General features: G+C 44.8%; 1 pseudogene across 1 annotated transcript; it reads left to right on the forward strand.

Moving 5' to 3' along the window:
* The first annotated feature begins 1,341 nt into the window (after positions 1-1,341).
* On the forward strand, positions 1,342-3,515 carry LOC116524145 (annotated as a pseudogene). The gene has a single exon (XR_004257195.1). The product of XR_004257195.1 is annotated as an ETS translocation variant 4 pseudogene (transcript).
* Positions 3,516-12,859: the final 9,344 nt, after the last annotated feature.

Below are 12,859 nucleotides of genomic sequence, written 5' to 3' on the forward strand. Positions count from 1 at the left end.
TGCTTCCAGTTTTTGCCCATTAAGTGTGATATTGGCTATGCGTTTGTCATAAATAGCTCTTATTATTTTGAGATATGATCCATCAATACCTAGTTTATTGAGAGTTTTTGGCATAAAGGGCTGTAGAATTTTGTTGAAGGCTTCTGCATCTATTGAGATAATCATGGGGTTTTTGTCTTTGGTTCTGTTTATGTGATGGATTTTGTTTATAGATTTGTGGATGTTGAACCAGCCTTGCATCCTGGGATGAAGCCGACTTGATCATGATGGATAAGCTTTTTGATGTGCTGTTGGATTCGGTTTGCCAGTATTTTATTAAAGACTTTTGTGTCAATGTTAATCATGGATATTGGCCTGAATTTTTTTTCTTTTTTAGTTGTGTCTCTGCCAGGTTTTGGTATCAGGATGATGTTGGTCTTGTAAAATGACTTAGGGAGGAGTCCCTCTTTCTTTATTGTTTGGAATAGTTTCACAAGGAATGGTACCAGCTTCTCTTTGTACCTCTGGTAGAATTCGACTGTGAATCCTGGACTATGAACCCAAAAGTCCAGGACCACCTGGACTTTTTTTGGTTGGCAAGCTATTAATTGCTGCCTTAACTTCTGACTTTGTTATTGGTCTATTCCTGGTTTAGTCTTGGGAGGGTATAAGTTTCTAGGAATTTATCCATTTCTGCTAGATTTACTGGTTTATTTGCATAGAGGTGTTTGTAGTAATCTCTGATGGTTTGTATTTCTGTTGGGTCAGTGGTGATATCCCCTTTATCATTTTTTTAATTGCATCTATTTGAATCTTCTCTTTTCTTTTTTATTATTCTGGCTAGCAGTCTATCTATTTTGTTGATCTTTTCAAAAAACCAGTTCCTGGATTTATTGATATTTTGGAAGGGTTTTTCACGTCTCTATCTCCTTCAGTTCTGCTTTGATCTTAGATATTTCTTGCCTTCTGGCTTTTGAGTTTGATCCTGCTCCTCTAGTTCTTTTAATTGTGATGTTAGGGTGTCAATTTTATATCTTTCCTTGCTTCTCTGTTGGGCATTTAGTGCTAAAAATTTCCTTTTAGACACTGCTTTAAATGTGTCCCAGAGGGTTGGGGGGAGAGAGAGCCGAGGCCGAGCAAAGGAAATGCACCAATCAGCTGCTCCCTCGGGCTCACAACTGTCTGCGGCACACGAAAAACAAGTCGGTGCGCTGGGAACCAGAGGCAGGGGCCGCCTTGCTCCGGCCTAGCCTCGCGGCCCTTGGTGCTGGCCCCAGGGTATGCTCGGAACCCTTTGAGGCTCCAGCCTAGACGCCCCGGCCTAAGGTCTCGGCCCCTGCTAGGGTCCCCAGCCTTGCAGCCGCAGGGAGCGCCCGGATGGAGCGGAGGATGAAAGGCGGATACTTGGACCAGCCAGTGCCCTACACCTTCAGCAGCAAATCGCCCGGAAATGGGAGCCTGCGCGAAACGCTGATGGTCCCGCAGGGGAAGCTCATGGACCCGGGCTCCCTGCCTCCCTCCGACTCCGAAGATCTCTTCCAGGATCTAAGTCACTTCCAGGAGACGTGGCTCGCTGAAGCTCAGGTACCAGACAGTGATGAGCAGTTTGTTCCTGATTTCCATTCAGAAAACCTAACTTTCCACAGCCCCACCACCAGGATCAAGAAGGAGCCCCAGAGTCCCCGCAGAGACCGGGCCCTGTCCTGCAGCAGGAAGCCGCCACTCCCCTACCACCATGGCGAGCAGTGCCTTTACTCCGGTGCCTATGACCCCCCCAGACAAATTGCCATCAAGTCCCCTGCCCCTGGTGTCCTTGGACAGTCACCCCTGCAGCCCTTTCCCCGGGCAGAGCAACGGAATTTCCTGAGATCCTCTGGCACCTCCCAGCCCCACCCTGGCCATGGGTACCTTGGGGAACATAGCTCCGTCTTCCAGCAGCCCCTGGACATTTGCCACAACTTCACATCTCAGGGAGGAGGCCGGGAACCCCTCCCAGCCCCCTACCAACACCAGCTGTCGGAGCCCTGCCCACCCTATCCCCAGCAGAGCTTCAAGCAAGAATACCATGACCCCCTGTATGAACAGGCGGAACAGCCGACCATGGACCAGGGTGGGGTCTCAATGGGCACAGGTACCCAGGGGCGGGGGTGGTGATCAAACAGGAGCAGACGGACTTCACCTACGACTCAGATCTCACCGGGTGTGCATCAATGTACCTCCACACAGAGGGCTTCCCCGGGCCCTCTCCAGGTGACGGGGCCATGGGCTATGGCTATGAGAAAACTCTGCGACCATTCCCAGATGATGTCTGCGTTGTCCCTGAGAAATTTGAAGGAGACATCAAGCAGGAAGGGGTTGGTGCATTTCGAGAGGGGCCACCCTACCAGCGCCGGGGTGCCCTGCAGCTGTGGCAATTTCTGGTGGCCCTGCTGGATGACCCAACAAATGCCCATTTCATTGCCTGGACGGGCCGGGGAATGGAGTTCAAGCTCATTGAGCCTGAGGAGGTTGCCAGGCTCTGGAGCATCCAGAAGAACCGGCCAGCCATGAATTACGACAAGCTGAGCCGCTCGCTCCGATACTACTATGAGAAAGGCATCATGCAGAAGGTGGCTGGAGAGCGTTACGTGTACAAGTTTGTGTGTGAGCCCGAGGCCCTCTTCTCTTTGGCCTTCCCGGACAATCAGCGTCCAGCTCTGAAGGCCGAGTTTGACCGGCCGGTCAGTGAGGAGGACACGGTCCCTTTGTCCCACTTGGACGAGAGTCCCGCCTACCTCCCAGAGCTTGCTGTCCTTGCCCAGCTGTTTGGCCCCAAGGGTGGCTACTCTTACTAGCCCCCAGCGGCTATTCCCTCTGCCGCAGGTGGGTGCTGCCCTGCGTACATATAGTTGAATTTGGTGTTGGGGAAACCTTCATCTGAAACCCACAGATGACTCTGGGCAGATCCCCACTGTCCTACCAGTTGCCCTGGCCCAGACTCTGAGCTGCTCACCAGTCACTGGGAAGGAAAAGTGGAGAAATGGCAAGTCTATAAAGGTGGAGTCTCAGAAACTCCCCTGGGGGCTCCACCTGGGCCCTAGGGGAATTCAGCTCAGCTTCTTCCCAGGTCCTGCTTCCTGTGTCCACGCCCCCTACACCTTTTCCCCAACCACAGAGAACAAGAGTTTGTTCTGTTCTGGGGGACAGAGAAGGCGCTTCCCAACTTAAACTGGCATGAGGGAGAGGAGGTTCGCTGAGATCCCCAGATCGTCCCACTGCACGGACAGAGAAGCCTGGACTCTGCCCCAAGCTGTGGCCCCGGGTGGGTTCCAGCTTGTCAGTTCTTGGTGCTCTGTGTTCCCGGAGGCAGGGGGAGGTTGAAGAAAGGAACCTGGGATGGGGGGTGCTGGGTGGAAGCCGAGAGGGATGGGTTCCTGCTCCAAGGGGCCCTTTGCCTTTCTTCTGCCCTTTCCTAGGCCCAGTTTCCACTTCCACCTCCACCATATCTACCAGACCTTAATAAAGCCCCACTTCTCCCAAAAAAAAAAAAAAAAAAATGTGTCCCAGAGATTCTGGTACATCGTGTCTTTGTTCTCATTGGTTTTGAAGAACATCTTTATTTCTGCCTTCATTTCGCTATTTATCCAGTAGTCATTCAGGAGCAGGTTGTTTAGTTTACATGTAGTTGTGTGGTTTTGAGTATGTTTCTTAATCCTGAGTTCTAATTTAATTGTACTGTGGTCTGAGACACTGTTATGATTTCCATTCTTTTGCATTTGCTGAGGGGTGTTTTACTTCCAATTATGTGGTCAATTTTAGAATAAGTGCGATGTGGTGCTGAGAAGAATGTATATTCTGTGGTTTGGGGCTGTAGAGTTCTGTAGGTGTCTATTAGGTCCACTTGGTCCAGATCTGAGTTCATGTTTTGGATATCTTTGTTAATTTTCTGTCTCATTGATCTGTTTAGTATGGATAGCGGGGTGTTAAAGTCTCCCACTATTATTGTGTGGGAGTCTAGTCTCTTTGTAGGCCATTAAGAACTTGCTTTATGTATCTGGGTGCTCCTGTATTGGGTGCATATATATTTAGGATCATTAGCTCTTCTTGTTGCATTAATCCCTATACCATTATGTAATGCCCTTCTTTGTCTCTTTTGATCTTTGTTGGTTTAAAGTCTGTTTTATCAGAGACTGGGATTGCAACTCCTCTTTTTTTTTTTTTTTTTTGCTCTCCATTTGCTTGGTAAATCTTCCTCCATCCCTTTATTTTGAGCCTATATGTGTTTTTGCATGTGAGACGGGTTTCCTGAATACAGCACACTGATGGGTCTTGAGTTTTTATCCAATTTGCCAGTCTGTGTCTTTTGACTGGGGCATTTACCCCCTTTATGTTTAAGGTTAGTATTGTTATGTATGAATTTGATCCTACCATTTTGATGTTAGCTGGTTGTCTTGTTCATTAGTTGAGGTAGTTTCTTCATAGTGTCAATGGTCTTTACAGTTTGGTACGTTTTTGCAGTGGCTGGTACTGGTTGTTCCTTTCCATGTTTAGTGCTTCCTTCAGGAGCTCTTACAGGGCAGGCCTGGCGGTAACGAAATCTCTCAGCAGTTGCTTGTCTGTAAAGGATTTGATTTCTCCTTTACTTATGAAGCTTAGTTTGGCTGGATATGAAATTCTGGGTTGAAAATTCTTTTCTTTAAGGATGTTGAATATTGGCCCCCACTTTTTTCTGGCTTGTAGGTCTTCTGCCGAGAGATTCACTGTGAGTCTGATGGGCTTCCCTTTGTGAGTAACTCAACGTTTCTTCCTGGCTGCCTTTAGCATTTTTTCCTTCATTTCAACCCTGGTGAATCTGACAATTATGTGCCTTGGGGTTGCGCTTCTCAAGGATTACCTTTGTGGTGTTTTCTGTTTGAATGTTGACCTGCCATGCTATGTTAGGGAAGTTCTGGATAATATCCTGAAGAGTGTTTTCCAGCTTGGTTTCATTCTCTCTATCACATTCAAGTACACTGATCAAATGTAGATTTGGTCTTTTCACATAATCCCATATTTCTTGGAGGCTTTGTTCATTTATTTTTGCTTTTTTCTCTAATCTTGCCTTCTCATGTTATTTCATTTCGTTGATCTTCAATCTCTGAAATCCTTTCTTCTGCTTGATCGATTCGACTACTGAAACTTGGGTATGCCTCATGAAGTTCTCGTGCTGTGTTTTTCAGCTCCATCATGTTGTTTATGTTCTTTTCCACTCTGGTCATCCTCATTGGCATTTCGTCTCACCTTATTTCAAGGTTCTCACTTTCCTTGCATTGGGTTAGAACATGCTCCTTTAGCTTGGAGGAGTTTTTTTTACCAACTTTCTGAAGCCTGCTTTTGTCAGTTCATCATACCCATTCTCCATCCAGTTTTGTTCCCTTACTGGTGAGGGGTTGTGATCCCTTGGAGGAGAAGAGGCGTTTTGGCTTTTAGCAATTTCAGCCTTTTTGTGCTGGTTCCTTCCCATCTTCGTGGATTTATCTACCTTTGGTCTTTGAAATTGGTGACTTTTGGGTTGGGTTTCTGAGTGGATATCCTTTCTGTTGATGTTGAAGCTATTTCTTTCTGTTTGTTAGTTTTCCTTCTAACAGTCAGGCCCTCTGCTGCAGGTCTGCTGGAGTTTGCTGGAGGTCCACTCCAGACCCTGCTTGCCTGGGAATCACCCATGGGGGTGAGGGGGCTGCAGAAAGCAAAGATTGCTGCCTGTTCTTTCCTTTGGTAGCCTCATCACAAAACAGTACCTGCCAGATGTCAGCCAGATCTCTCCTGTATGATGTGTCTTCCAGTTAGGACACACAGGGGGTCAGGGAGCCACTTGAGGAGGCAGCCTGTCCCTTAAGGGAGCTCAAGCACTGTGCTGGGGGATCTGTCATTCCCTTCAGGACTGCCAGGCAGGGACCTTTAAGTCTGCTGAAGCGGAATCCACAACTGCCCCTTTTCCCAGGTTCTCTGTCCCAGGAAGGTGAGGCCTTTGTATGTCCCTGACAGTCTGCTATCTTTTTGTTCTGAGATGCCCTGCCCAGCAAGAAGGGAATCTACTTGACTGTTTGCCTGCAGAGGCCTCACTGAGTTGCCATGCTGGGCTCTGCCCAGCTGCTGGGTAAACTTCCCCAGTAGCTTTGTTTACACAGGCAATGTTGAAACCACCTACCAGAGCTCAGCAATGGTGAGCGCCCCTCCCCTCACCAAGCTCGATTGTCCCAGGTCGAGCTCAGGCTGCTGTACTAGCTTTGAGAATTTCAAGCCAGTGGATTTTGGCTTGACGCCGTAGGTGCTGGAGGGAGTCTGCTGGTCTGCAGGTTGTGTAGACTGTGGGAGAAGCGCAGTATCTGAGCTGGAGTGCCAGAGTGTCTGGAGAGGTCCCTAATGGCTTCCCTTGGATGGGAGAGTGAGATCTGCCACCTCTCGCACCACCCAGGTGAGACAGTGTCCCACCCTCCTTCAGCTTGCCCACCTTGGGCTGTTCCCACTGTCTAACCAGTCCCAAGGAGATGAACCTGATACCTCACCTGGAAATGCAGAGATCACTCATCTTCTGGCATGCTTTCGCTGGGAACTGCAGACCAGAGCTGTTCCCGTTCGGCCATCTTGGCGGAAGTCCCCCAAGTGTATTTTTTTCTTTGACTTTTTTTTTTTGGAGACAGGGCCTCAGCTCTGTCATCCAGGCTGGAATGCATGGCACAAACACAGCTTATTGCAGCCTTGACCTTCTAGGCTCAAGTAATCCTCTTGCCTCAGCCTCCTCAGTAACTAAGACCACACACCACCATGCCTGGCTTTTTATTTTTTGCAGAGACAAGGTTTCACTATGTTGCCCAGGCTGGTCTCAAACTCCTGAATGCAAGCGATCTGCTCACCTCATCCTCCCAAAGTCCTGGGATTATACACTTTTAAATATTTCTTTAATCCATTTTTTTGTCCTTGTTTTCTGGGACTCCAATTCCAGAAAACAAGGACAAAAAATATATCCGTGTATATTAAACCATTTACTATTGTCCCTTCAAATTGTTAATATTTTAATTTTTAATCTTTTTCTTCTCTGTGCTTCTGTTAAGATAATTTCTATTGACTTGCCTTTACATTTTTCAATCACTTTTCTCCCTATGTCCAGTATTCTTAGGAATTTAGTTCACATGTCCTTCTTTTCGTTGTTCACTGGTTTTAAAAAGTACAGTATTTTTTTTTCTTGGCATGGGTAACAGTCTTTTACAACTGTCTACATTTTAATTGGAAATAGAACCTTGAGTGGTTCTTAAGCCATCCTATATCATACAAAGAACATGCTAAGCATGTAGTATTACTGAGAAAACTACCAGACATCAGATAATATCTAGGATATTAAAAAAATTTCTTAGGCAATTCTAATGCAGGAGTCCCCACACACCCTTAGAGAAACACTATTTTGTTGTTAAAAGCTGAAGTCAAATAAGTAGTTAGCCGTCAAAAATGAAAATCAGTTTGAACTGAGGCCTCAGGAAGACCATCAACAAAGCTGTCCGGTTGCTTTACTAAATTCAACTTTAAAAAACTCATAGCCATTATGAAAACTAGTATGGAGGTTCCTCAAAACATTAAAAATATAATTACCATATGATCCAGATTAGTACTTTCACCTATGAGCATTCTTCTGGGTATTTGTCGAAAGGAACTGAAATCAGCATCTTGAAGAGATATCTAAGCTTTCATGTTCATTGCAGCATTATTCACAATAGCCAAGATATGAAATCATCCTAAGTGTCCATTGATGAATGAATAAATAAAGAAAATGTAGTATAGGCCAGTGGAATACTATTCAGCCTTTGAAAAGAAGGAAATCCTGTCATCTGTGACAACATGGATTAACCTGGAAAACATAAGTAAAATAAGCCAGGCACAGAAAGATAAATACTACATGATCTCATTTATATGTGGAATCTACAAAAGTTGAACTCATAGAAGCTAGGGGCTAGGGAGCGGTGGGGTGGTAGAGTGGGTGTGGGGAGATGTTAGCCAAAGGGCACAAAGTTCCAATCAGACAGAATAAATACGTTTTGAAGACATTGTATACCATAGTGACCATAGTTAATGATAATGTTTTGTATACTTGGAAATTGCTAAGAGGATAGATCTTAAATGTTCCCACCACAGAAAAAGATAAGTATGTGAGATGATAGATATGTTAATTAGCTTGATATAATCATTTCACAGTGTAAATGTAAGATTATCATGTTGTATACCATAAACATATAGAATTTTTATTTGTCAAATATACCTTGAAAGAGCTGGCAGAGGGACAGTTTAATTTAAATAAACTGGTGCATATGGAAACAGACATGACCTGTAATTTCCAAAGGTCAGGTAGTTACTCCAATTCATTTATTCTTGATTTTATACTGGGCTGTGGCTCCCCAGTGAGCCAACTACAGTTTCAATTAAGTAGTTTTGGGAGACAAGAATGTCTTCAGTGATGTCTATGGGCAGGCTTGTATAACTCTTAAAAGATCTCTAGCCGGGCGCGGTGGCTCAAGCCTGTAATCCCAGCACTTTGGGAAGCCGAGGCGGGTGGATCCCGAGGTCAAGAGATCGAGACCATCCTGGTCAACATGGTGAAACCCCGTCTCTACTAAAAAAAAAATACAAAACATTAGCTGGGCATGGTGGTGCGTGCCTGTAATCCCAGCTACTCAGGAGGCTGAGGCAGGAGAATTGCCTGAACCCAGGAGGCGGAGGTTGCGGTGAGCCGAGATCACGCCATTGCACTCTAGCCTGGGTAACATGAGTGAAACTCCGTCTCAAAAAAAAAAAAAAAAAAAAGATCTCTAAACAGGAATATGAATGATTGAGAACACTTAGATTTGCTGTTTACCAATTAATCCTAAGGTTCCATGGCCTGGAACAAATACCAAGAGATAAAGACATTAACTGGGATATTATGTGGCTATCAAGAAAGGACTCTAATTTTTGAACAAATATACCATAAATTATGCACCCAAATGAGTGCTGTTTTCTTCAACATGCAAAAGGAAGTTGAGTATCAACCCTGCTTCATTGGTTTCTCTCCCTAGAGAGTTGCATTGGGGATTCTAAGGTAGAATCTAGGTCAGCAGGAAAGAGTACTCTATGAGCATGATCTGTCATGAACATGGCTAGGGCCCATGGCAGCAGAAGTGGTACATAACTGCCTTTCCTGGGTTAATAGTACAGGTATTGACTGACTTACGACCTATGCAACTTATGACCATTCGACTTTACGACCACAATCGCTAGCTATGACTGCTCCACGTCCGGCAGCGCAAACGTTGCCCAGCTGGGTGTACGACAGTGCGGACCAGCTTCCGGCAGGCAGCACTACCATCTCCGCGTGCATATAGCCTACTCAACTTACAACCGAATCGTGTTACGACCAGTCTGTTGGAACCAATCATGGTCGTAAGTCGAGCACTAGCTGTAATTAATGGGTTTGAAGACTTGAGCATAAATTGGGCTCTGCCATCTACTAACTGTGAGATCTTGTGAAAACACATTCTCTGAATCTCAATTTATTTAATGGTAATTGATCATTAAAAATTTCTACTTTCTATTTCATAGATATACATGTGATATCCCCTTTGAAATATACAGTGTACTAATAGCAAGTTATTCTTCAAGGAAGTCACTTTGGTAGGCTATGATCTTATTCACAACAATTCAGTCATTGTACATTCTTTGGGAGTACATTTATAAATAGTTTGAGCAATTTGGGAGAAGCATTTTTACATGTCCCTGTGATGGCTAATTTTATGTGTCAATTTGGCTGTGTTAAGGGGTGCCCAGAAAATGGATAGAACACTATTTCTGAGTGTGCCTGGATGGGTATTTTCAGAAGATATTAGCATTTGAATCAGTAGACTGAGTAAAGAAGATTACCTCTCACCAATGTGGGGGGGCATCATCCAATCCATTGAGGGTCCAAATAGAACAAAAGGCAGAGGAGGGGCAAATTCTCTTCTTCTTGAGCTGAATGTCCGTCTTCTCCTGCCCCCAGACATCAGAGCTCCTGGTTCTTGTGCCTTTGGATTCTAGGACTTATACCTGCAGCCCTTTTGCCTCAGACTTGGGAGTTACGTCATTGGCTCCCATGGTTCTCAGGCCTTTGGATTTGGACTGAACCCATATGAATTGACTCATGTAATTATGGAGGCCAAAAAGTCCCACAGTATGCCATTTGCAAACTGGAGAACTAGCATCATGGGACTTCTTGGCTTTCATAATTGTGTGAGCCAATTCCAGTAGTACATCTCCTTTTATGTATCCATGATTATTCTATTTGTTCTGTTTCTCCAGGGAATCATATTACACGTTGTTTTGATAATTCAGCTAGATCACCTACAAACTGATCATAAACTTTGGATTTAAATGACGTATTTGTTTCCAAAAATCGAATTCACTATTAGTGGATGAAAATTTGTTACCACTGGGTTATTAAAAAGTGTATGCCACAGGCTTTTGAAGATTCTTCCCAAAGAGGAATTCTAAAAATGATTTATGCAATTGCAGCCTCATTCTTGTTAAGAGTATGGTCTCCCAAGGGAGCTATGTTGAAGGCCAAAACTCACTTGAATACGTAACCTTCTGTTAGCTTGTTTAATTAATCAGTCATTTTGCATTAGAATCTCATGGCATGTATAGCAGTGTTACCATGCTTTGAATCAGAATGATGGTCACAGACTGATCCTGCAGTAATCCCTAAGAATGTAAGCAGGGTAGCCCAGATGAATTCTCAGCCTCTGATAGAGAGGGAATTGGAGCTTTCTGGTGCTTACTGATAACATAACAAGAATGTCTTCAGTGATGTGTATAGGCAGGCTTGTATAACTCTTTAGAAGATCTCCAGAGGAATATCAGTGATTAATCTCCAAGCAAACTGTAACACCAGAATTATAAAATATAGATTTAATACAGTTGTGAAAATTCTTTCTGTTTAGGCCAGGCACAGTGGCTCAAGCCTGTAAAACACTTTGGGAGGCCAAGGTGGGAGGATTGCTTGAGCCTAGGAGTTCAAGACCAGCCTGGGCAACATAGTGAGATCCTGTCTCCATAAAAAATTTAAAAATTAGCTGGTTGTTGTGGCACATGCCTGTGGTCCCAGCTGCTTGGGAGGCTGAGATGGGAGTATTGCTTGAACTCGGAGGTTGAAACTGCAGTGAGCCATGTTTACACCACTGCACTCCAGCTTTGGTGACAGAGTGAGACCCTGTCTCAAAAAATTTTTTTTAAAAAAAAAGGAAAGAAAAGAAAATCCTGTTTGTTCAAAAGTGCCTACTATGCTTAGGCAAAGGCAAGAAATATTAGAAGAAATGCAGCAAGCAGTTCTTGGAAGGAGTGTATTTCAGCACTGAATCTGGGCTATTTGAAGGAGAGAGATGTTGACACAGTTCCAACCCTAAACTGTTATGGAGGGCGAGGTATCTCTCTGAGACTGTGTCCTGAGGGATCTCTGCCCTTTGCCTGAGCTTTAGAGGGTCATACTGTAGCCTTTTTCTCTCTATGAGAAGAGGAGTCCACAGGCTAAAGGGATATGCCCACCTTAAGCCCACTGTGGTAGAAGGAATTCTTTTTTTTTTTTTTTTTTTTTTGAGATGGGGTTTCGGTCTTGTTACCCAGGCTGAAGTGCAATGGCGCGATCTCGGCTCACCGCAACCTCCGCCTCCCGGGTTCAGGCAATTCTCCTGCCTCAGCCTCCTGAGTAGCTGGGATTACAGGCACACGCCACCATGCCCAGCTAATTTTTTTTGTATTTTTAGTAGAGACGGGGTTTCACCATGTTGACCAGGATGGTCTCGATCTCTTGACCTCGTGATCCACCCGCCTCGGCCTCCCAAAGTGCTGGGATTACAGGCTTGAGCCACCGCGCCCAGCCGGTAGAAGGAATTCTAAGATGGCACCCAAGATTCACACATTCTATATCTTCCCTGTCTCTGAGTGTGGATGTGACCTATAAATATAGTAGATGTCACTCCCATGATTAGGTTACATTGTATGGCAAAAGTGGGGGGTTTGCAGATATAATTATTGTTTCTCATAAGTTAACTGCAAGTTAATAAAGATTGTCCTGGGTGGATCTTACTTAGTAAGGTGAAATCCTTTAAAAGAGGACTGAAACTTTCGTGAAAAGAGAGATTCTACTGCTGGTCTTGAAGAATCAAGTTGCCATTAGTTCTACAGCCACAAGGAAATGAATTCTGCCAGTGACCACATGAGCTTGTAAGAGGACTCTGAACCTCAGTTGAAATTGCAGCCCTGGGTGACACCCTGACTGCAGTCCAGAGAGACCCTGAGCAGAGGACCCAGTTAAGCCACACTCGGACTCTTGACCCAAGAAAATCATGAGATAATGAACATGTGTTGTGGTAAGCCGTTAAGTTGGAGGTGATTTAAGATGCAGCATAGAACACGAATTCACCCATGCCTCATCTTCTAGTCCAATGGCACACAAAGTGTGGTCTGTTTCCTGCTGATCCAGGATGAGCTAAGTATAGAAAGTGAGAGTAAATGTTTAGTACTTTCTATGGCAATTTAACACTGCTGAGACATTTTAATTGTATTTTACAAAAATGTGGATCCACAGTAGAGTGAACATTTTTTAAAAAATCATTTTTCACCAGAGAAGTCTTGTTCTAGTTCATGATCTGCCTTCTTAGAATTCTGATTTCTCTGCCCTACTGGCCCTGAAAGAGGAATGAATCAGCTCTTCAAAGGCCTGCTCAGTCCTCTTTCTTTAGTCTGCCTGTCTAAGGGCAGACCATGCTCCTGCTAAACTAACCCCTAACCCTGATGACTGGCCAGGAATTAGCTCTTTATGGGGGTTGAGGATGGAGCTCCAGATGTGTGGGTTGACATGTTCACA

This window comes from Sapajus apella, unplaced genomic scaffold, assembly GCF_009761245.1.
Source record: "Sapajus apella isolate SASKATOON/1434 unplaced genomic scaffold, GSC_monkey_1.0 scaffold44, whole genome shotgun sequence".
In the NCBI taxonomy this organism is placed as follows: Eukaryota; Metazoa; Chordata; class Mammalia; order Primates; family Cebidae; genus Sapajus; species Sapajus apella.